This window comes from Chenopodium album, chromosome 11 (assembly GCF_948465745.1).
Source record: "Chenopodium album chromosome 11, dcCheAlbu1.1, whole genome shotgun sequence".
Classification (NCBI taxonomy): domain Eukaryota; kingdom Viridiplantae; phylum Streptophyta; class Magnoliopsida; order Caryophyllales; family Amaranthaceae; genus Chenopodium; species Chenopodium album.
This window is the reverse complement of record NC_137844.1, coordinates 41,227,434-41,251,002: the sequence shown is the minus strand read 5'-3', so window position 1 is coordinate 41,251,002 and position 23,569 is coordinate 41,227,434. Positions and strand designations below refer to the sequence as shown.

The 23,569-nt window shown below is 37.2% G+C and overlaps 1 pseudogene; it reads right to left on the bottom strand.

Moving 5' to 3' along the window:
• The window catches only part of LOC145566619 (ATP synthase subunit alpha, mitochondrial-like), a 74,943-nt pseudogene that overhangs the window by 39,166 nt on the left and 12,208 nt on the right, over window positions 1-23,569 (bottom strand).

The following is a 23,569-nucleotide window of genomic DNA, read 5'->3' as shown; positions in this document are numbered from 1 at the left end:
GGCAACCTTCTAAATGTGCAACTTGACTTGATTATTCACCTACAAAACACAATTAAAACCAATGAAAAAATGAAGTAAAATGAACTCAAAATTAACAAACAAAATTAAAAGAAATAAAATGAAAATGAAAAGAATAAAAGAGTAAAAGAAATCAAAATAAAATAAAATAAAATAAAGGAAAGAAAAATGAAATGAATTATGAAAATAAAATAAAACTAAATCTATAAAATCTATAATAAAAGAAAAGCAACAAAAAGAGAACAAATAAAAGAGAAAATACTAGAAAAACCATTAAAACGCAAAACAAGATAGAAAAGCGAAATAAAGAGAAAATGCATAAAACTAAGCGTTTATTTAGAAAGAAAGCTATGAAAATAAGGTAAAAACAAGCTAAATACTCATCAAATGAGTGCCATAAATGACACTCATCAGTTCTCTCCACTAGCTTCAAATCAACCCTTAAGCTAGCTTCTCATGATTCCTCGAAGGAACCGGAAAAAGATAAAGAAATGAAAAACTTTGAGAAGGTTATCCCGACGTCTTAGCCATACACACTCTCTCCAAAGGCTTGACAACTATCTCCCTCCACCGATATTGACTCAACCTCAAGGGTCTTAACGCTCCCCCCCCCCCAAGCTTGAACGAAGAATTGTCCTCAACGCTTAAACAAGGGAAGAAAACGAAACCAACTAAAATGTTTTTGTTGTTTTTGATTCTTTTCCAAATTTTTATGGATTTTTTTTAAATCTTATTTGATGTCCTTGCCTTTTTTAACTATGGACGGCTTTTTCTTGAATGTATTTGCTTTATTAAACACAATGTATACAATTTACTTTCTTGCTTGGTTTAAAAGAGCATATTGCTTTCTCATTTTCATTCAAACCATCACAACACAAAACAAACTATCAAACCAAAATGCTTCACAAAACTAAGGGTTAGGGAAACGAAAGGTCATAAGGCTTGTAATGTTGCTCATAATTAAGAAAGGGAATAGGCTTAAAGGGTTAGCAAGAGGAGAAAATGAAAAATAAAAACAAAATATGTAACAAAACAAAAAGAAGAGAAAGAAAAATGAGAAAAGGTTCCCTTTTCCTCCCCTAGAGTGGCTCGATCACGATCTTGGGAGCTAGAGGTCAAAATAAGGATTAAGACATGCATAGCTAAGGATCCTTAATCGCCGCTCAAATAGGTGATGAAGGCTAGAACAGATGAAGCTCACAAGGGATATATAGAAATTACCAACCAAGGGTTTCGAATCCACTATAGAGAGCAACTCCATCTTACCACAAGCAATGAACAGGCTTCATAGAACCCAAAAGTTCTTAAAGCGACAACCTTAGCATATAGTATCCCAGAGTCAACCAATGTCACTCTCAAACCGTGCACACATTTTCCACTTAGGAAGAAAAACATTCAAGAATACAAGTCCCAAAATAGAATGTCCAAAACAAGAACTAACAAAATACATTTTTCCAAAATTACCTTGAAAGTAAACAAAAATCTTTTTGGATTTTTCGAAATATAAGAAAAGACATGGAAATGCATATACTCAAGTGCATGGCATAAATGAATCAACATCCCACCAATCATGATAGAATACCCTCCCCCAAGCTTGAATGAGACAACATGTTCAAACATAAACCGAGTAATCCATGGGAGGGGAAAAGAAAGAAATCAATCTAACAAACTAACACATGTCCAAAAAGTCACCAACCATTAGAGGAAGATCTAGGAAAGGTATTACTGGATATTGGTGGGTGTAAATACCCGCAAAAGACCCAATTTAACCTTTCAAAGCTAATTTCATCTTAAATTGAATCTTGGTTTCCATATGCTAGCAAAAATAGGCGTCAAACTTCCTTGATTCTTGATCCAAACCATTGCATAAGAGTATATCAAGTCATGTACCTAGAAAGGGGCACCCAAACATTTACATGAGAGAAAATCTAATCTAAAAAGAAAAGAAAATGAAAGCAATAAAAACTCGGGTTACTTCCCGAGAAAGGCTTGTTTAACTTCCAAGAAAGACCGCTCTAGTAAATAGTATTACAACGAACGCTAGAGCTTGTCAAATGCACTACTAATCATTTCATAAGATAACGAGTAAGCAAATGACGAATTAAGAACGTGCAACAAGATTATTACACGTAAGTGTGGAGGAAGATGCCAAAAGAAAGAAAAAAAATCAAAAGAAAAATCAACAAAGTAAGAAGAGAAAGAAGAAGAAAAATAAGGAAAACTCTCCTTAAATTGATCGATTTTTGGTGGCACAATCACCCATTTCCTCAATAATGGGAGGATGAGAAGGAAGAGTCTCGTCAAAGAAGAGAGCGTCCTCAATAGGCTTTTTGAGAAAAGAAGGGAGGAACATAGGATGGTAAGGGATGTGGTCAAATTTCATTGAAAAAGGGACATGAGGAAGGGGAGGAGAAACAATAGTCTCACAAAGCCTTATATCACCAATGAGGGCAGGAAAATCAATCATAGAATCCTCAAAAGAACACTCATGACTCACATCTACCTCAAATAAAAACTCTCCAAGATAAATAACCTCATCATCCTCTCTATCACATCGATAAAAAACAACTCCCTTCACAAGCTCAAAGCTTAGAGTCTCTAAACCACGCATGAAAGGATAAAGGTTTCTCTCAAACTCATCCCTTTCCCATGAAGCATTGCCAATGAACTCTCTCGAAAGGCTATAATGCTTTGTTACTCCTTCAATGAATATAACTAGAAATAACCTCAAAGGAGTCCAAAGACTCAAGGATAGAAGGGTCACAAACATGCAAAGTAGACTCATCAAGATTGGGAAGGTAGTTGAAATCCTTAAAATCAAAATTTTCTTCATTCACAACTCCTCCTCCATCACTCAAGGGACTCTCAATCTCTCTTGGTAGCTCAAACTCATCATCATCATCCTCATGAAATCCCTCATTCAAAATTGAAGATGGCTCACTCATATCCTCATCAAGGGTAGCTCTCAAAGGGGGTGAATAAGGGGAAGGATGGACTCAAGCTCAAAAGGGGAATGAAAAGGATCAAAATCCTCAAAAATCCTCTCATCACAAGAAAATCTCCCCTCACCTTCACACCCTTGCCCCACATCATCCTTAAAAACACTCTCACACTCCAAATGAGGTGCCTCACATCCATTTACATTAACTCTAGCATTCCTCACTTGGGCAAGTCTCACTTCTCTCAATTTTTGTTCCTCTTGAAGCTCTTGGACTTGTTGGGTGAGATATTGTATTTGAGAAAGAATTTGGGCATTAATGTTATTGGGTTAAGGTTCATGATCAAAATCAAATTGTATGTCATCAAAATTAGCACAAACCACATCACAATGAGCATAAGAGGGGAAAGGGTCTACATGCATATTTGGATCATCACAAGGCATATTAGAAGAACCAAGAGAATTCATGCAAAAATTAAAAGAATCTTGACATTGAGAATCAAAACAAGAAACATGACATTCTCTATCATAAGAATTTCTAGCAAGCCAAGTGAAGAAATTCCAAGCATCTTGCATAGACAAAAGATGGAATCTACCGTTATACATATTCTCAACCATTCCCCTAGTATACTCACTCATGCCCCAATAAGCTATGCTACAAGCATCATTAAAAGAACACCCATGGGAATTAAGAAAACCATCTAATCTATCAATAAGCATTGAAGGGTTCATCATCAAATTGAGGAAAAGATAAGCATGCCATAGTTTACAAAAATCAAAGAAAAGAAAAAAAAATCAAATAATATACAAAAACCTAGCTAATCTAATCAACACACATTAAAAACGCCTTAGTCCCCGACAACGGCGCCAAAATTTGATCTCGGGTAGAGTAGGTTGTTGGGACTACTAACCCTAACCAAATTAGAAATTTATAATACCTAAACTTACACTAAACTAGTTAGTGGCAAGTAAAGGGTCGAACCACGAAGGCTAAGTGTATCAATCTATGCTAATTAGACTACTAGGATGATCGAGATATAGAGAGAGATTCAACTAAACACTATTGAAAGAAAACAACTAAAACTAGGGACTGTGGAATCCAATTACATCAATGCACTCAACAAAAACATTGCAATTAGATAAAAATGACCTCAATTAGGAACAATCAACACACTCAACTCACTCTCGCGCAATTAAGCATGCTGATTATCCTACTAAACTAATTCACTCTCGTGCAACTAGCCTAGCATAGGTATGGAAGAATTTAGTCTCTCAAACAACTCACTTTCGCACAATTGATTGAAAGCACAATTAAGAACATAGAATCTATTAGCTAGAAAGATTCTAATCCATATGAGCATCATCCATACACATTAATCAAGAGTCAATTGCATACAAATCACAATAAATCATTCAATTCATCAACATAATCTTCATCCAATTCCCTAGAATAAAATCTAAACTAACATGATAAAGAAGAACATGAAAAACAAGGTAAAACTAGAATTAAAGCTAAAATCAAACTATTAAACTAATTAACAACTCTAATCAAAAAGCAAATAAACAAAAACAAGAAATAAAGGAAAGCAATAAAGATGAGAGAAAGTTAGGAAGACTCATTGAATATATGAGAAGAAAATCTACAAATTGCTTCTTCAACCTCTCCAAACTCCATGAAAAATCCAACCTTTCTCTCTCTAAAACTATTTATAAACTAGAAAGAGAAACTCCTAATCTAATCCTAAGAGAGAGAAAATAAATATGAGACTAAAACTAATCTAGGGTGAATAATTGTTGAAAGAGTATTAAACCCCAAAGGGTATTTATATTACAAGCTAAAAGAAAATAAAAAGAAATAAAACTAATCAAATTAATTAAATAACAAAACTAAAATAAAATAAAATAAAAAAGAAATTAAAAAGGACAAAACCCAAAACCCACGAAAATTAGAATCAGACCCCCCCTAATTCCCTTTTTCGTGGCTGCTCTCCATCTCTAATCTTCCATCACCACGGATCATCATCATTCTCAAATCATCAACCAACCGTCATCACCACCGTTCATCAATTACAATCGTGTCCCTCAGATAAGTTGAATTAATCCCAACCGTTGAAGCTCATTAATTCCGTACAATTGGACCCGATAAAATGGAGCGGCCGCTGCTGGGCATCTCCCAGGCATCTACCGAAATTTGGACATGGTTGGAAGGGTTGAACGCACCCGCGACAGTATTTGTCGCGCCCGCGGTGGTGCGGTTTGCGGTTTGCGTGAGAACAGGGGATTATGGCTTGCAGTATTGGGGATCGAATTGGTGCTGCGTGGTGATGATTGCTGGTGTGGCTGCGGAACTGCTATGTGGTGGCTGCCATGCTGTGAGTGTTGTGGCGTTTGAGGTGGTTAATTGGAGTTGTGAGTTCGGGCTTGGTGGTGGTAATTGGCGGCAGTTGGTGGTTGTTGTTGTTATAGATTGTTTTTCGTGATTGGGGAAGTAGGGGATTGTGTTTTGGTTGAGTTGTGGTGATTTTGGGTTGGTGTTGCTGTTGTGTGGCCGCAGGTGGTTTCTTGAGGTGGGTGATGGTGGTATTGTGAGGTGGAGATGGAGGTTGGTGATAGCAAGTGAGGGAGCAAGGGAAGTGTGAGTTGTGGCTTTAGTGTGTGGTGGAGGATAAGTAAGGTGTGGTGAAGGTTAACGGGCAACAACAAGGGTAGAAATAGGAGATTTGTTGAACTTGATTGACTCGGATCCAAAACTTCCAATGTGAACCCTTTTGACCTTAAAACTTGTGCTTCTACTCGAACACATACCTATACAAACCAAGAAGACCGACAAGTCGATATGTCTGCTTTATGGAACATATCAGCCTATTCAATAGATACGTTGGGTTCATATCCATGTTTATTAATATGTCGGCCCATTTCACACTTCATCCCATACAACTAGTCCCCCAAGTGAGGACCTTTGATTATAGATCGACGTTCTCACTTTAGGATACTGAACAAACTTTGGGCTCTACTTCTCATTTAGGAATCTAGGTTTGAATATTCCTATCTCTAAATATGATGATATGTTCAGGCTTTCTTTTTCCAAAACTGAAGTGTAATACAAATAGATTTGGTATAATTATAATGTTTCTTGTACTCTTTTGAGCGTTTTTCCGAAATTATGTATTGTAATATTTAGGATGACTTCTTGAAAGCTGTAATTTAACATTACATTGAAATTTCCTAGTTTGTATATTCTTACCGTTGTATTTAACTTCCGGAGACTGTTGTTTGTGGCAATGACAATAAAATGAAATCCAAGAACCGTGTTTTCCCTTCCAAGTGAACTTGTTTGCCGATAGCAGACAAGGTCTCTTTGACGAAAAGAGTGGGATCGAAAAACTCCGTTTCCCCCCCCCAGTGACCTTGTTTGCCGATAGCAGACAAGGTCTACTTGACAAAAAGAGTGGGAGCGAAAAAACTCCGTTTCCCCCCCCCCAGTGACCTTGTTTGCTGATAGCAGACAAGGTCTACTTGACAAAAAGAGTGGGAGCGAAAAAACTCCGTTCCCCCCCTAGTGACCTTGTTTGCCGATAGCAGACAAGGTCTACTTGACAAAAAGAGTGGGAGCGAAAAAACTCTGTTTCCCCCCCCAGTGACCTTGTTTGCTGATAGCAGACAAGGTCTATTTGACAAAATTACTGGAATCCGATAAGTGGAAGTTGTAGGGCCTTATTTCATTGGGCGAGAAAAATAGGAAATTAGAGACACGTGTCATTCATCCCGCCGTTGCTTTTTGAAACGTTATTTCTATTTCATCCGTTGGATCTCTGAACCGCCTTTCACTTCAACAGTTTCTTCAACTTCCCTTTCTAGATCAAAAATTCATTTTCATTTTTTACCTTTTACGTCTTATTTTCCTTCACTTCTCTCCTTCAAGCACTTATTTCACCAACCTTTTCACATTTCTTCTGAAAATTTGTTGGCGTCTTTTCAACATTCCTCACTGTGAAACTTCTCTGCGTTATCTTTGCGGTAGTGAAAGTTTTATTTCGTCACCTTCTTTTCGCTAAATCCCGTTGAAGGTATTTTCAAACTCTAACTCTAATTTTGCATGTTGTTTTTCTTTGATCGATTACCCGAGAGTAAAACCTAAAATAATAAAATAAAATGAAGTAGAAATAAAACTAATGAAACAAAATAAAGTACTAAATTAAAACAAATAAGAAAATGAGAGAAACTAGGAAATTATTAAATAACAAGAACTAAAAACTTAAAACATAAACATAGAAAATAAGAAAATTTAAATAAATTACGAAAATAAGCTAAAAACTATTAAAATACTACTAAAATACTTAAATTAAGAGATAAATAAGGAAAATAAGGAAATGAGATAAATAAAGCCTAAAACTAAAAAAATTATTAGAAAATAAACAGAAATATAATCATAAAAGTACCCTAAAAGTGACATAAAAGTCACTTATCACCACACCGCCCATCTATGTTGATCGAGAGCCCGGCCCATGGTGTGCTAGTTCTAGGAGCTACTAAAAAATGGGAAAGAGTACAACCTTCATTGATAAAAGTAGGTCCACCTAGAGAGTATAGCTTATCTAGGAAAGGAATTCAAAGGAAAATGGTACCTAAGAAGGAGATGGTGGTTTGTCGACTAAAGGTTAGAGTTAGAGGACTAAGTCAAAGCGCAGCACACAAGCATATATTCATTCTTGGTTCCTCTGTTTTTTTAAGAGAGACCTAATCGAAAGGGAGGGTACTCAACCTTATGTTGTGAGGAAAGGCGAGTGACGAAGAAAGAAGTGCCATGAGCAAGGCAAAATGATAAGTATGATTGAAAGTTGGTTTGGTTGTCGTTTTACCTTAACCGTTTATAACCAGAGCAAGAAATCAATCTTATATTTATGGCGGGAAGTCAGGCAAGGCGCTTTGAAACCCTCCTTATCGCTCTTGAATCGGTTGTACCTCATTCCCATCCTTCCTACGTCTTCATCTTCAAGACAAGCTTCTTCTGGTTTTTAGGTTGACGAGTGAAGACTCCCAGAGATCTTCCTTTCAATGAGGCATTCTCAACTCCTTTATTTAATTTCTCATACCGGCACTTTTATAAAGTCCTAAAAAAGCGTGGAATGAATATGGTAGAGTTCAAGCGGCAGACACATAGGCAGGTGCCCGCAGATTAGATTTCATTGGCAGGGGTAACTTACCTTATTAGATGGGGGGGAAAGCGAGAGCTTCAAGAAAAAGGAGGATTGGAAGGAGCGACATATCAATATACATAAATAACCAACCTCACAGATCCAATCTTTTACACCGCTGTATCGTACTCTCGCGACCAGGTTATCATAAGAAAATACTGCTAAATATTTCCAAAGTGAGAGAATGAGGGAAGGCGCACTACAACTAACATAACAGCCAGCTTAAAAACGTTAGCTAGTGCACACCGGCTTTCTTCCTCGCTTTTCACTCCTTAATATCTTTGGGAAAATAAGTTTCACTCTAACCCTCTTTCTGGGTTAAGCAGCCTCACAACTTAAGATTGTATCATCTTTGAAAGCGCTTCTCTGCTTCTTGCAAAGGCTTCCTCTTGAACCATAAGTTTAAGTATGGACTACCCGTTGGGGGAATGCGATGCTTTGTTTGAATAGGTTTGTCTCTCCGTTCTTGTTGATTTGACTTGGTATGAGCCTGTTCCCCTATGAGTCACTCTGATCGCCACTTGTCAATCTCTTTCTTCCTTCAGACTTTACCATGCTTTCCTTAACCTTATAATAAGCGATTACATATCAGGTAGAGTGGAATTAGGGCTTTCGATATGATAGCTCATTCCCGAGGAGAAGAGCTAGGAGAACTTGGTTCACTTCGGCTAGCTACCAATTATTCTAAGGTTTCGATTCAAAATAAGTTGTTAGGTTATTCCCCTTCTCTCGAGAGTATAATCTCTTCTATTTCCTGAAGTTCCTCTAAATGCCTTATCTTATTGACCGAATGAATAGAGAAGTAAAGGAGGGATGGGAGTCAAGTAAATGAAGATGCGCTTGATTCCGTGAATAAATCCATCTTCACTCACAAAAGGCACACTTCAATTTCATTGCCTTCCTTCGATCGAGTGAAAGGTGTTTAGTTCGATCTACGCACTCTTTCATTAGACGAGGAAAGCACAAAGACAGACTGGCTCAATGCCTTTACTGCCGAAATCAAGGACTTTCCCATGCACACTTATTTGTTCTATTCTAAAGCCCTAAGCTGAATCTATATGGGACTTTGTCTTAAGCCTAGCTTGTGTAGGATATCTTTCACCTATGGTTGAACCCAAACTTGAAACTCTTTTTATTAGGCCCAAAATTCCTTGTGACACTCTAAGAGGGTAGTGAGGCTTAGATTCCATAGAGTTCAACCTGCATTGGGCTTTAGTTAAGCTACCTCCATTTTAGAATAGGATCTTTTATGTAACCCAACTCATAGAGAGTTCTGTCACTTGTTCTGAACCTATTTCTTCTATTCCTATGATTGTTTAGTGATGGGTTTTCTCCTTTTAGGATTCGGTTTCTATCGCATATCGTGTTGTGCTAAGCACATTTCTCTTATTAGGTCTTACCTTTTGTACTTTGTGGGCGTTCAGATTGCATATAATTCAAGTCATTCATTATCCACACATGTCATACATCTTTCATATAGGATGATCTTAGAAAGCACCTAAGTGTTGGACATTTGCATGATACAGGTAAACTATAGCCTATAAAGAAGTAGACAAATCGCTCTAGGTTAAAGTAAAACCTACCTCGAAAAACTATTTTAAAAAATAAATTATTTACTGGAGATCGACATCGGAGGTGCCCAAACCTAGACTGTGACGCTTCCTGGGAGTACAAAATTAGGACTTGAAGTTTGTTTACGCGGTACGAGAAAGACAATTATAAAGAATAGGACTAAAGCAACTATTTTAGATTATATTCTTTAATATAGCATCAACATGACAATAACATTACAAAGCGATATAGGCATTTATCCAATCCGTCAACCGAGAAAGACACCTACATTACACTAACATGGGCGCGCTTCTTCATTAAAAAAAATACATTATGAAATGAACCCACATAGAAAAGTGGTCTCCTTTTGCGGCAGAGTGTGCAGCATTCCTGCACGAGGGAGAGCGATGCTGCCATTCAGAAAGAACACAACAAGAGGAAAAAGAAAAAAAAAGTCTTTAAGACAAGAACCCAAGAATTAATTGGTTCGAGATCCCTGTTACAATGAAAAAGTGCTACCTATAGTTCATTATAAGTAGATAGTTACTTACTGACTTAGAGTGAGAATACTCTTTATATGGAACTTATCCCAGAATACCCAACCTGATTCGAAAACTCCAACTGATTGAGCTAACTTCCTTTCAACTACAACTAATTCTGAGACTAAACCAGAGAATAGAATGAAGAAAGCTGTTAATTCCCTTAAGCTTCGCATAAGGGATTACATACCACAAGCTTAACGTATTCTAACTCAGTCTCGTTAATCGATTCACTTTCACTCACTCTCGCGTTACCACGCTAGCTTAAATAGTCATATTGAGTTCATCACCAGTGACATAAGAAGTGGAGGTATATGCTGTGGTGAGAATGGCTATTTACCTAAATTCTTAGGATCCAACTCCTGTTGAACCGGTAACATACTACTACTGATACCACTTACAAGAAAGACAACTATAGCAACACCCCTTCATGACAAAACAGGGAATCCTTTAAGCAAGTACCCTTTCTAAAAGGTCATGTCCATACTCTCTTCCAAAAGCATAGCTTAAGTATGTAAACAACCAAAAGCATAACTTTAGCTATTATAACCTGATAAACCTATTAGAAAATCAGAAATAGCAGACTTGTTCACTTATTTTCTTACTAGAGCGGATACTTGAGGAGCCTGTGTTATTGTTGTGTGAAAGGATAAGCGATAGTGCCCCACACCCGTGATGCACTTCCTTGCTTTCATTCAGGTATAGATCCTGATAGATAGGGTTTTCCCTCTTGTTTAGTGCTTTACAGTCTTTCTTATCAATCGGCGAGGCCTTTGCTGCCTTTGTCCCATCCCAAAGTGAAACTCCCTAACCTGATTCCGAAATTAAACGAAGAAGAACTCCTAAAACAAAACCTGCTGAAAAGACAGCTGCGAGTGCAGCTACTTACTAGGCTTTCATCGCTTATTCCTTATACTTATTCTTAAGGCTTCACATGGCATAGAAGCCAGGGCCATGCTATGACTTCTGAGACTTATCTATCCTATTACTAACACAATTCCCTATTGAGTGAGAACCCATTGATTCATGTCTTACTTCAGCCATGGAACAAGCTATCGAATAAGGGAGAAGACTGTGATTTGACTTAGCTAGAAGGCCAATATAAATCCTTATCCTAAAAGGCTTCTGCTCCTTCAAAGGTGAGTTTGAAGATAGAGTGGACCATTGCTCTATGTAACAAGAAATTGAAACTTTTTGTTCTCCTTACCCTTTAGCCTCTATAGTTTAGCTAAGCAATTTCATAACCTTAGAGGAATTATACTGGACTACAAAAGACAGGAGTTTAGCTAAGGACTAAAACAAATATTTAGACTCCATCGTCAAATGTCCTTCAAAGTCTTAGCCTATGAAAGGAACCTATTCGCTCGAAAGCAAAAAGAGTTATGGATACTAGCTTTACTGGTTGAACTTTCTTAGTAGACTAGACTACATCTAATTCTGTACCATGAAGACAACCCACCGTAGGAACTTGCTTTGCTCTCGCTGCGCTCGTTCCCACTTGTCTTCTTCCCCTAATGAGAGTCACGCTAGCAGTAACCTCACAATCCTTCTTTTATTGGCCTGTTACTCTAAAAGCGGGGGCTCCTCCATAATTAAGATTAGGGGGGTTACTCTATTTAAGAACCTCCCGAACGATCACATCCCACTGCTTAGGCTCGTGATTACCCAGTGCTCTAAAAGTATTTTTTACAAAATTTAGCTTTTGAGTGGGGTCTTTGTCTTCAAATTTCTCAAAAAAGTATAAAGAAAGGGCATGTTGTATGTCCTTTGGATCATCAACGACGATGCCACAAGCAGCTAGACCGTCTTGCACTCACAGGAAGATACGCTCTTCCCACTGATCCCGCAATCTTGATATTCTTTCTATTTCTAAATAAAGGGGGCAAGTGGATTGTAAATCCATCTTCCTGATGGCCGGATGAGGTTGGTTGACCTCCTTGTCCATCCCCTGATTATTTGTTGAGGCATAATAATTTGGATGGTCCGCGGAAGCTATATCTTGGTTTGGCCACGAATCCTGAGATTCAGAGGAGCCTAGGATATGAACAAATCCTCAAGTGGAATCGGAATAAAAAATAACGAAGTAGGAAATGGACTAGGCGAGAATAGAAGCACGCGCATAATCCAATTAATCAAGGCGGGAAGAATTCTGTCCATTTATGCAAATAAAATTTTCTTTAATAATAGTAGAAACAGATTAAGACCTAACCACAAAAGTACTATTAAAAATAATAATTTCAAAATTAAGAATGCCTCTATTTCCATGTTTTTCTCGTTGGTTACCCCCCCTTTAGGGATTGTAATAATTCTAGTTTTGCACTATTTGGAATGGTTCTCTAATATTGAAAATTTTTATCTAGTGGCATTCGATCACATAATCCATTGACAGCTGCGTAAACGACTAGAATTTGTTTTTCAATCGGAAGTGGTGCATATTGTGGTTGTTTTAGTACTTCTGTAAGCCTTGCACCTCTATTGAGTAATGCCTGAGTCGCAGCATCAAGGTCTGACCCAAATTGCGCAAAGGCGGCCACTTCGCGATATTTTGCCAATTCTTGTTTTAGACTCCCGCAGACTTGTTTCATAGCTTTCAACTAAGTGGCAGATCAGACGCGACTGATAGATAAGTCGACGTTAATAGCAGGTCCTGCGATGAAAGAGCTCTATTTCCAAACAGATTTGTCCATCAGTAATGGAGATCACATTGGTGGGAATATAGGCCAAAACGTCTCCAGCTTGTGTTTCAATGACGAGTAAGGCGGTCAAGCTACTGGCACCTGTCTTGTCTGGTCGTTTAGCGGCTCTTTCTAAGAGACGAGAATGTAAATAGAAATCATCGCCTGGGAAAGCCTCATGGCCTGGTGGTCGGCGTAACAATAATGACATTTATCGATATGCCACCGCCTGTTAACTAAGATCATCATAGATGATTAATGCGTGCATTCCATTATCGCGGAAATATTCTCCCATAGCACACCCAGAATATGGGGCCAGAAATTGAAGAGGGGCAAGATTAGAAGTGGTGGCTGCTACAAGAATGGAATATTCCAAAGCATTTGCTTCTGAAAGAAATTGAACTAATTGCACCACTGTTGAACGTTTCTGTCCAACCGCTACATAGACACAATACAATGTCTCACTCTCAGAGGTGGCCTTTGAGTTCAGTTGCTTTTGGTTTAATATGGTATCGATAGGAATATTAGTTTTTCTCGTTTGTTGGTCCTTGATTTCCGCTGCCAAATTCCACCATTTCCCCGGCTTAAATCTCCTTCAATCCATAAACACGTGTAATCCCATCTCCAACTGAAACCACTCGACCGATCTCATCCACTTGAAAATTCGTGTAAAAGTTGGTAATTCTACTTTATAATAGAGTCGGTAGTTCCGTAGCTCTGGAAGAAAATTCCATGATTCAAAAATAGATAGGCAGAGTTAACAGATAAGGACGCCCGGGGAATAAATATAACGATAGACCTGGTCGCGGATCAAGGCCTTGTCGTCGTTAATCAACAGGTCCAAGCAATCATATTGGCTTAGTACTGGAGCCTCCTTTGGCTCTCAGTAACCGCGATTACAAGGCCATTAACGGTTAATTCTACGGGTAATTGCCTTCAAGAAATCACTATAAAATCCTCTAATTTAGAACATATATTATATTATATTATTCATTATTTAATACCTCTTATAACTCAGGTGGAGTGCTTTGTGCGTCAAACCTATTTGAAGAGGTACTTGACGAAAAAGACAGACTATCATCGAAGATAAAAGAGAAATCACTAAGCTTAGGATGGAGTACAAAAAAATGTCAATTCATGCCCGCCTTACCTTAGTTCAATATTCCGCCCCCTCCAAAAAAGAAAAGAAAGACTTCAATGTAGCCTTAACTACTACTACATTACGCAAGTTCCACCAATACCTATCACGAAAGCGTACTTGACGTCTAATTTGGGTATTTCTACCCCGCCACGTGACACAATGCGAGCTTGCCATGTGTCACCTGAGAAGGCCTCCAAATGGACCTCTCAGGGGCAGACACGTGTCAAGCAAATATCCCCCCTGAAATTGGCGGCTTTCAAGGCCCAATTCCCAAGGTAGCCGCAAAACGGTGCAGCCCAAATCCCTAGGTTATCAAACCCTAGGGTAGGGCACACTTTTCTAGGACCCTATAAATAGGGAGATTCCCCCACTCATTGGGGCACGTCTTAATCATTACATCATTTATTGCTCTCGAAAACAGAGAACACCTGATCTCGAAATCCGAGAAGATACTTACTTTCCGCACGTTTTACTCCGAATCCATACTAAATTAATCTTCGGAGGCGGACCTCCGAACATCCGAAGCTCCGTTCTTTTGCAGGTATAGGCGGCTTCGTTGGATCCAGTCTTCGAGTTGTAGCTCTCCCAAGGGACACAAAAACACCAAAATATTTGGCGTCGTCTATGGGGAGAGTACCTCAAAGATGGTTTCACAAGAACCTGTACCGCTTCTAGAGACCAACCGGCTTACGGTTGTTGCAGAGGTCCATTCAGACCATGACTTTGGTGACGACTGTGAAGTCGAAACCTATGTGGCCTGATAGGAATGGTGTCCTTCGAACAAGTGTATTATTCCGATAGAGGCTTCGGAATTATTAGAAAGCTAATTATTCAGTGAGGTCAAGTGATCGGAATGTCTAGGTGGAGGCCGCTTCCGATCAGTATCATTACCGAGTAATTAATAATACAGCATAATCTTGACTAAACCCTTTGGGTGACACCCAAGCAACTAACGGACCGACGCGACGAATTAATCCGAAAGGAATTAATGAGTCACTCGATTCTTGTGAACAAAGATGTCGGATTCCGAGCTTAGAGCGTCGGAACCGAATCGTAAAAGTCGAGCCAAAATTTTGGAATTGGCGAGACGGGAAAATGCTTCAAGTAATAAGTAAAAACCCTAGCCGCGCGAAAGACTAGAGAAGCGCGCTAAATAGAAGTGCGCCACATGGCAGCGCCATGTGGCAGCACACGTGGCAGCCACCATGGTGGCGGCGTACCACATGGCGGCGCGCCAAGGAGGCGGCGTGCCACGTTGGCAGCCGCCAAGTGTCAACGTGCCACATTGGCAATGCCATGTGGCAACGGGTCGCGGACCGGGTGGCGGGTCATGGACGCGGACCAAAAGTGGCGGCCCAACCGAACCCAACTTGGGGCTCAAGGTTGGGTGCCACATGGTTAGATCAAAATGCATTTGAGTTGCCTTGGGGAGCAAGTGAGGAAGTGGTCCTCACCTAACCATGTGACACTCGTTACTTTGTTATTCCTTAGTTTATTTAACTAAGGATTGAATTCAACATTCTTTCTATGTGGGATCTTTTTGTGAAAAGGTCCCACATTGAAAGATGAGTGGAAGTCACAAGGAAGCACTCCTTATAAATAGCCAAGGCATACCTTGGGATTGTTCACTTGAGTATGGTGTTAAAAAAGGCATCTCCATTGAGAAAACCTTTAAACACATATAATGACTCGAGTTTAGGTCGGGCTTAGCTAACCTCTAAGCATTGGACTTTGTCGGGGTCATGTTGTGGGTGGACTTCCGTTGGAGGTCTTCGTGTGAGCGAAGCTAAAAGATTTCCGAAATAAGAGCTCTTGTAGTGAGCGAAGCACGCTTCAATGATATTAATCTTTCTTTAATTCTTATTGTTTAAATTAAATATGTCTTGTGATTATATTAATTGTGAGTATGGTCTTGGCTCGGGTTTTCTTCCGCGGTGAGTTGGACTCATCGAAACCTAACAGCGGTATCGGAGCCTTGCTCATTTATTTTTATAATCATAATATTTAAGGTGTTTTTATGGCTTAATTTTTCTGGTTTTAAGTTGCTAATTAGATTATTAGCTCGATTTTATTATTTTAAGCCCGTATTAGAGCTGTCTTCAGCCTAGAACCCATATTTTTGCTCAAAAATAGTGAATTTTTGGTGGAAAACATGTTATGGAAATGATTTTACCTTTAGAGCAGTGTTTCTGGCCAAAATTCGATCAAAAATGTCTTTTTCGAGGGATTTTTCGTTTTGACGAAAAGTTTTAAGTTTTTCTAACCTTGAATCTTAATGGCATATTTATGGTGGTTATGTATTTGGTTCTTTCTTTAATTTTTCTACAACTTTAAACCTCTTTGAGCATGGTTACTTTGTAGTAATTGGTGCTTGAAAGATTGGTTCATATTTTCACATAATTGCAAATCCATTGCATTAAGTGTGAAAAATTTGTTCTTTGATGCTTTTAAGTACTAAAGATTCAATCTTTAATTGTTTTAAGTGATTGAAACTTTGAGTTACTAAATTCATGATTTTTTGGTTAAACTTTTGATTTACTCATGTATTGAGTTGATTGCAATCATAAAGTTTGAATCTTGTGATAGAAATTTCATTTATCTTCATATTGGAAGATATAATTTTTCAAGGATTGACAAGTTAAAGTTGGAATCTTTATTTGAATATTTGTGTTCATAATTCCAACTCCCCTTTATTTTATCAAAATCTCATGATTAATTTAAATTAATTAAAGTAATAATGAGTTATTACCCTTGTTCATTTTATTGCACCAAGTTAAACCAATTTTATTAAAGAATGGTTCTTGGAAATAATTTTGGTTATGTGCACCTTGATGAATTTTTAATTTAAGTTGGAATTGTATTAATTTTTTAATTTTGGCTCATTTTATTAATTCTAAAATTAATTTGGAGTTAATTAATTAGTCACGCAAAATTGGGGTTAAAAACCCGGGGTGTTGCACAAAAATCGAGGGCAAAATGCCCCTTGGCGAGCCGGGCTGCATAGCAACCCCCATGTGGCTGCCAAGGGGCTGCCTCAAGGAGGTGCGGCCCTGTGCGTAGCTCGGCTATTGTGGTGCCGGGCATGCTATATATGTATGTATGCATGTTGGTGCTTGATATGGGTTAGTGTGCGTGGACATTGCTAGCGAAGCAATGTGGTGCAATGAGCACTCCAAGTCTTGGTGCTAGGCACTTAGACATTTTGGACAACGCATTTTTTGTGTTCTTTTGCCGTTTTAATTATTTTAATTAATTATTTTTGTTTTAATTAAATTTTGAGGCTAGGCCTCGGTTTTGAGCGGCATTAGCAAAATTTAATTTTGACTAAATTTTAGGTTTACCGACTAAATTAATTGGATTAATTAAGATGGATGCGGAATTTAGTGGGAGCTTCAATATTAATTGCGCTAAATTACATAATTGATTTAACAAACTTTGACTAGTTTTAATTAGGCATGTTAATTGGATTAACAACCTAAATTAGTTACTAGTTTACGCGTGTTTTATGCATTGTTACTTTTTTATCGTTGTAAAATGCATGGGCCATTCACAAAGAGTGAATGGATGAATGGAATGTATATTCTCTCATAAGTTTTATGAAATGGCAACTAGTAGGGCCTGATTAGGATAGAAAATATGGACTGCGATCCGTGATGTATTTTTGTAAATCAAAATACGGTCTGCGAACCGTTGAGTATTTTTGTACCTTAATATTTAGATTAGTCTTAATCGTAGGTACTAGTATTTGCATAATTATGGTCATGTCTTGAAGATGGAGGTTCAAGCCATGAAGTTGCAAAAGCTGTCCCCTGAAGACTTGAAGACTTAAGGGGTCATGCTAGTCGCCAAATGCATCTTTATTTATGTTTTTGATATATATATTTATGATTTTATATGTGTGTGATTCATATGTTAGTTGCATGTTTAGGATTTCGAATGTTGGGATGAGTAATTAAGTTCACTTAAATCAACCAACATAGAAACCCTAGGTCCCTAAAATATTGAGTAAAACTTGTCATTCCAAAACAACACTTATTGACCTATTGAGAGTAGTGATGGGCTACGCTAAAGCGAGGCATCACTATTACTCCCTAGGATACGTAAGGTATGATGATGGGTTTGCCAAAGCAAGACATCGTATACATGTTGGTTTTGGTTATACTCAACGATATGAGTGATGGAATCCTAACATGTCGTGGAAAAGTGGATAATTTGTTGAGAGAGCCTTAGATGCGACGATTTATCCAACCAAGAGTGGCTTGGATCCATTAGCAAAGAGTTGCTTACCTTAGAAGATTGAGTGTTAAGACAAGCCAAATCATGCTTAACCACTCATTGTTTCTTTGGATCTTGGAATCACCTTATTCTCGCCAAATGGGGACAAATTTAATGCGTGGATAAGACGTTTAATAAAATTGAAAATTTGCATGAATGCTTTTAAATTTCAAACTTATTATGTTGATAAATGGTTATACTTTGCACGTATATTTGTAGAATTCCAAATCAAACTATATTGTTTTCCGTGATTGGTAAAGGAAATCTTTGAGAATAGTTCTCAAAGAAAGAAAAGACAATTCTAAAATACAATTCTCGTAAATGGATTTTATAAGTCCAAAACGACGGTTGGACATCATGTATTCAAAATACTAGGTAGTTTTGATAAATATGAAGTATTGAGTTGGAAACTCAAAAATTATCAATGCTTGACAACCAACATATCTTTTCGCTTTATACGCTGATGAATACAACTCATTGATGTACTAATTCAAGTACGAGTTAAAGGAAAAGATGGAACTTTGTTATACGGCGCACTAGATGCTTAGTCATGCCTAAAAAAGTATAAAAGTCAAAGACTCTTAAAGAAACGGTTCTTACAGATTATGAGATGAAGTATGATAAGGAATATAGGAAACAAGGAACAAAGAAAAGGAATTAGATTCCATTTCTACTAAAGAGTTCATGTTAACTTAGCAAGTCATTATCTTCACAAGTATCAGATACTGCTTGAGTGTTACATTTTGAAAGTGACCTCAAACTATTGAAGATAAGCTAATTTATAGAATTACAGGCTTAGAATGAAGCAAGAACAGCTACATCAGTTGTAAGGTCGTATGCTTTGTTTAAAGACCTTTTAAGCTAAGGCTGGAACAAACAAATGGTTATTGTGTTCCATAATCAACAAACAATCCGTTAACACACGGAAAGACTCACATTCAAAGTAAAGAGAAGTAGTTGCGAATTTATTTGAATGGCATGGTGTCTAAACCATGAGTCAAGAATGCTTGATTATAAACAAACATTTCCCTAACATGAAAAACTCACAAAGTATAAATCATAGGCATGATTTGTGTTCCGAACATCTTTAGCAATGTCACATTAACAAGAACATACTCAAGGCTATATAGGCTCTTGACAGTTGATCGATTCGAAATCGTTCTAAGACAAGCAAGTCTTACATGTTAAAAACCGAAAAACCGACAAATTAAAGAGCTATTGTTCTTAGTATAGACAATTGACTCCGAAAGCTAAAGAGGATTCAATTACTTCAACGTTTCACAAAGAATTTGAAAGAATATGGCTATATTCATCAAATGTGAACAAACTAGACCTTGAATAGCTCAAGAGTTCAATGAAGTACGGAATCGACTTGGCAAGATATCAAAATGTCTAGATTAGATCAAGCGATGTTTACTTGAGCCAAGCGTGACCATCACAAAGTTATGAAATTGAAATTTTCATAAATATCTTCACAAAGAAAATAGTGTGTCTTCATGGAGACCTCGATGCCATTTAAAAATGACTGGAACATTGATGGATCACATACCTTCCTATAAAGTTCTTAAAGATTTGCTCAAATGACTAATGTTACATTAAGCAAAATGTCGGAGCTAAGAAATAACACCATATTCAGTTACAAATAGAATTAACTTCTAAATGTCTTTTCAAGTATATGTCTAAAACTCTTAGCCATAGTGGGAGCTAAGTGACTCAGTGGGATCTCACCGGCTTAGCAAGAGCTAGGTGGTTTAGTGGGAGCTTAGTGGCTCATTAAAGGCTAAGATAGCTCAAGTGGGAGTTAAGTGTTTATTTTACAATGAACTTTTACCCAAAGAGAATATACATGGTTCTTTGTAAGCATTCAAGTGAGACTACGGGCATTACCTCTAGAACCTAAATGAGAACATAATATTTATTGCTCTAAGTGGTGTCTTTCTAGAAATTTACACATTTCCAAAACAACAACTGGGAGGAAAATGAACTTGATGACTATTGAGTTTAGCAACAAACTAGAACTGAGAATCTCAGAAGACTCAAAAGGGCTTCATGAGAATGATTGATCAAGAATACTCAAAAGGACTTTACAAGTGCTTCAAAAGAGGATTCATTACTCACAAAACTACTGATAATTTGGAGTAAGATCAACATAATGAAAGGGCTTCGGAAGCGCCTTGAAACTTAGTGTTTGATGTAATAACCCCGTATAGGTATAGAATTCACCAAAGTTTTGGATTGAATCCTATAAATTTTATATTAAGTTAGAAATAAATTTAAGAGTTACAAGCACACTATTTATTATTAGATAGTAAGGGAATAATGCCTTGTAAGATAGCTACGACAAATCCAAATACCAAATAATGGTTAGAGGCCATAAGATCCGAAATAGACTCCATGTTTGAAAATCATGTTTAAAACTTGATCAAATTGCATGAGGGGTGAAAGACCCATCGATCGTAAATAAGTTTTCAAGGAGAAAACTAACAAATGTGTAAATGTATATGCATATATAGCTAGATTAGTTGAAAAGGATATAATGAAATTCACGTACTTGATTTTAATAAAAACCTATTCACCAATCGGAATGCTCAAATCTTTTCGTGGTTATTCTAGCAAAATTGCACATATGAAATATGGAAAAATAGATACCAAAACCGCCTTCCTAAAATTGGATTTTGAAAGTGACTATGAAAACAGTCTAAGGTTTTTGAAAATCTAAATAATGCTAGATTTGAAAGCAAGCTCAAGAAATCCATTATGGGATTGAAAGAAGCATTACATAAAGGAATTGAAAGTGTTTTCTCATAAAGTTAATAAATGGATTGACTTATGAAGAAACATATAAATTCTTATGAATAAGAAGTTTAGTGGGAACAAGAGTCAATCTTGTAGGGTCCAACAAGAAGTTTATGAACTCTGTTATAAATTAACTATCAAATGCTAAATGCTTAGATTTGAAATTATTTTCGACAATGGACCAAGCAAATGGTGATACTTAGTTCATATTGGGTATTAAGATTTTATGTATAAACTTAATAAAATGTTTGAACGTGTAAAGGAATTTACCGTGTTAAACATGAATTAAAGGACTTTGAAAGACTTTCGACCCGTATCTATAAAACTAAGTAAATGTTTGAACTAAGTATGAGCTAGGATAAATACTAAGTCAAGAAAGAAAGACTCTAATAGAGACTTTCAACCATATCACATAGAAAATAGTTTAGCAAGACTCGGTGAAACTGGATGAGCTAAAATGTAACGTGGGTGGAAAAGATTGAGAATCATTTTACAATTAAATCCATCATGTACGCTACGATATGGTATCGTCACACGATTTACTTGCTTAGAGCATGTGAAGTATGTATATAGTACCAATCCACCTGAATCTATGTAATAGATCGTTAGATTATGGCCAAGAACATCCAAAGTACTTGGATAAGTAACAGGATTAGTTCTTGACTTTTGGAAACAAATACAATTTGAGAATTGATGTTGCAAGCACAAACCTTAACAAGGATTAGATCCTTAACAAGGAAGCTGTTTATAAGCACGAGCTAACAATGAGTCGTGGCTTGAGAATGGTAACATGGACGTGCATGCATGTGTAATGTGCGGGAATTTAAGGTAAATTTCCATGATTACAAGTGATTAGGGTATCCCAAATCATTGTGAGCCATTTGGAGTGAAACCCAGGAAAAGCATCATCAGGAAGTCTACTAAAATATATTTTGAGAATATTGTTGCCTTAAAGGCAATAATAAAGAAGATATTCTTTGGAAAGTTCGTTGTTGAACGTTAATGATTGTAGGTTGTCTAGTTGAAGATCTCAATCATGAAAATGAGTGGGAGCCATCACTTGGACAATAAATCCTAAATCACATATAATCCATGACACTCTCAAATTTTATCATCTTATTATGAAAATGATCATTAATGAAGATGCTAAGATTAGCAAAGTAATTATAACTAAACCTATGCAATAAGTGAATGACAACATTCGCAATTGCACAAAAAAAAATCAAGCATATTTGATATGGGTGTGATTTCTATAAATGTTTTATAAAGAGTGTTACTCTTACAAAATTTGGAAAAACCATTTTTCATAAGATGAACCATTCAGGTTTTGGAGTAATTTAAAATTTCATGCAATTTTATCACTCCGTTTGCTATTTAATTATGGTTTAGGATTAAATAATGAGTCCATTCGATTATGATAATATTCAAAATAGGGTATCAAGACCAGTCTTGATAAGGAAACACCTAGTAAGTGAATATTGAATATTATAATTGAGAATTATCCCTAATCGAGGTCATTTAAACAATGGACGATTAATGACCACTTGAGATTAGTGTGAAGTTCGATTTATAGCACCGTTTCTTGTGCTACAAGGACATGATTGTCATAAATCATTTGCACAAGTATTTGTTTGGAACCATATTGGATCGAACTATGAGAATACTTTAAGTGACTTAAATATCGTCATAAGTATACTTCTCATTATGGCTATCGGAACCTATTTCCTCGACCATGTGTATTGTGAGTTATCTTGTTTGAGTACTAGTTCGCTTTGATGTTGTCAAAACTCTGACGTAAAAGGGGATTATAACGGCAACACTCGGGCGGCTAGGTCCTCTCAATAAGAGAAGCTAAATTACAAGACTGGGAATGTCCCCCTACTAAAATAGGGAAGATGTCTTTGTTGTCTACAAGGCCTTTCGAAGAGCGAGATTGTAAAATTGCATGGCCGTGCTCAGATGGATTTTAGAAATCATCTGTTTATTGAAAGTCGGACTCGGGATCGAGAAACACTTCTGGACAAAATAAGGATGACGAATAAATCTTACCTTATAGTTCATGAAGAGACATTAAGCGACATAAGAAAAGGCTATACACTAAATGCTCACTTGTCCAGACAGAAAAGTGGGAGATTGATAGAAACGGTGTCCTTCAAACAAGTTTATTATTCCGATAGAGGGTTTGAAATTATTAAAAAGCTAATTATTCAGTGAGGTCAAGTGATCGGAATGCCTAGGTGGAGGCGCTTCTGATCAGTAATACTAATGAGTAATTAATATTACACCGAAGCACTAACAGACCGACGCGACGAATTAATCCGAAAGAAATTCATGAGCCACTCGAGTATTGTGAACAAAGACGCCGGATTCCGAGCTTAAAGCGTCGGAACCGAATATTAAAAGTCAAGCCAAAATTTAGGAATTGGCTAGTCGAGAAAATG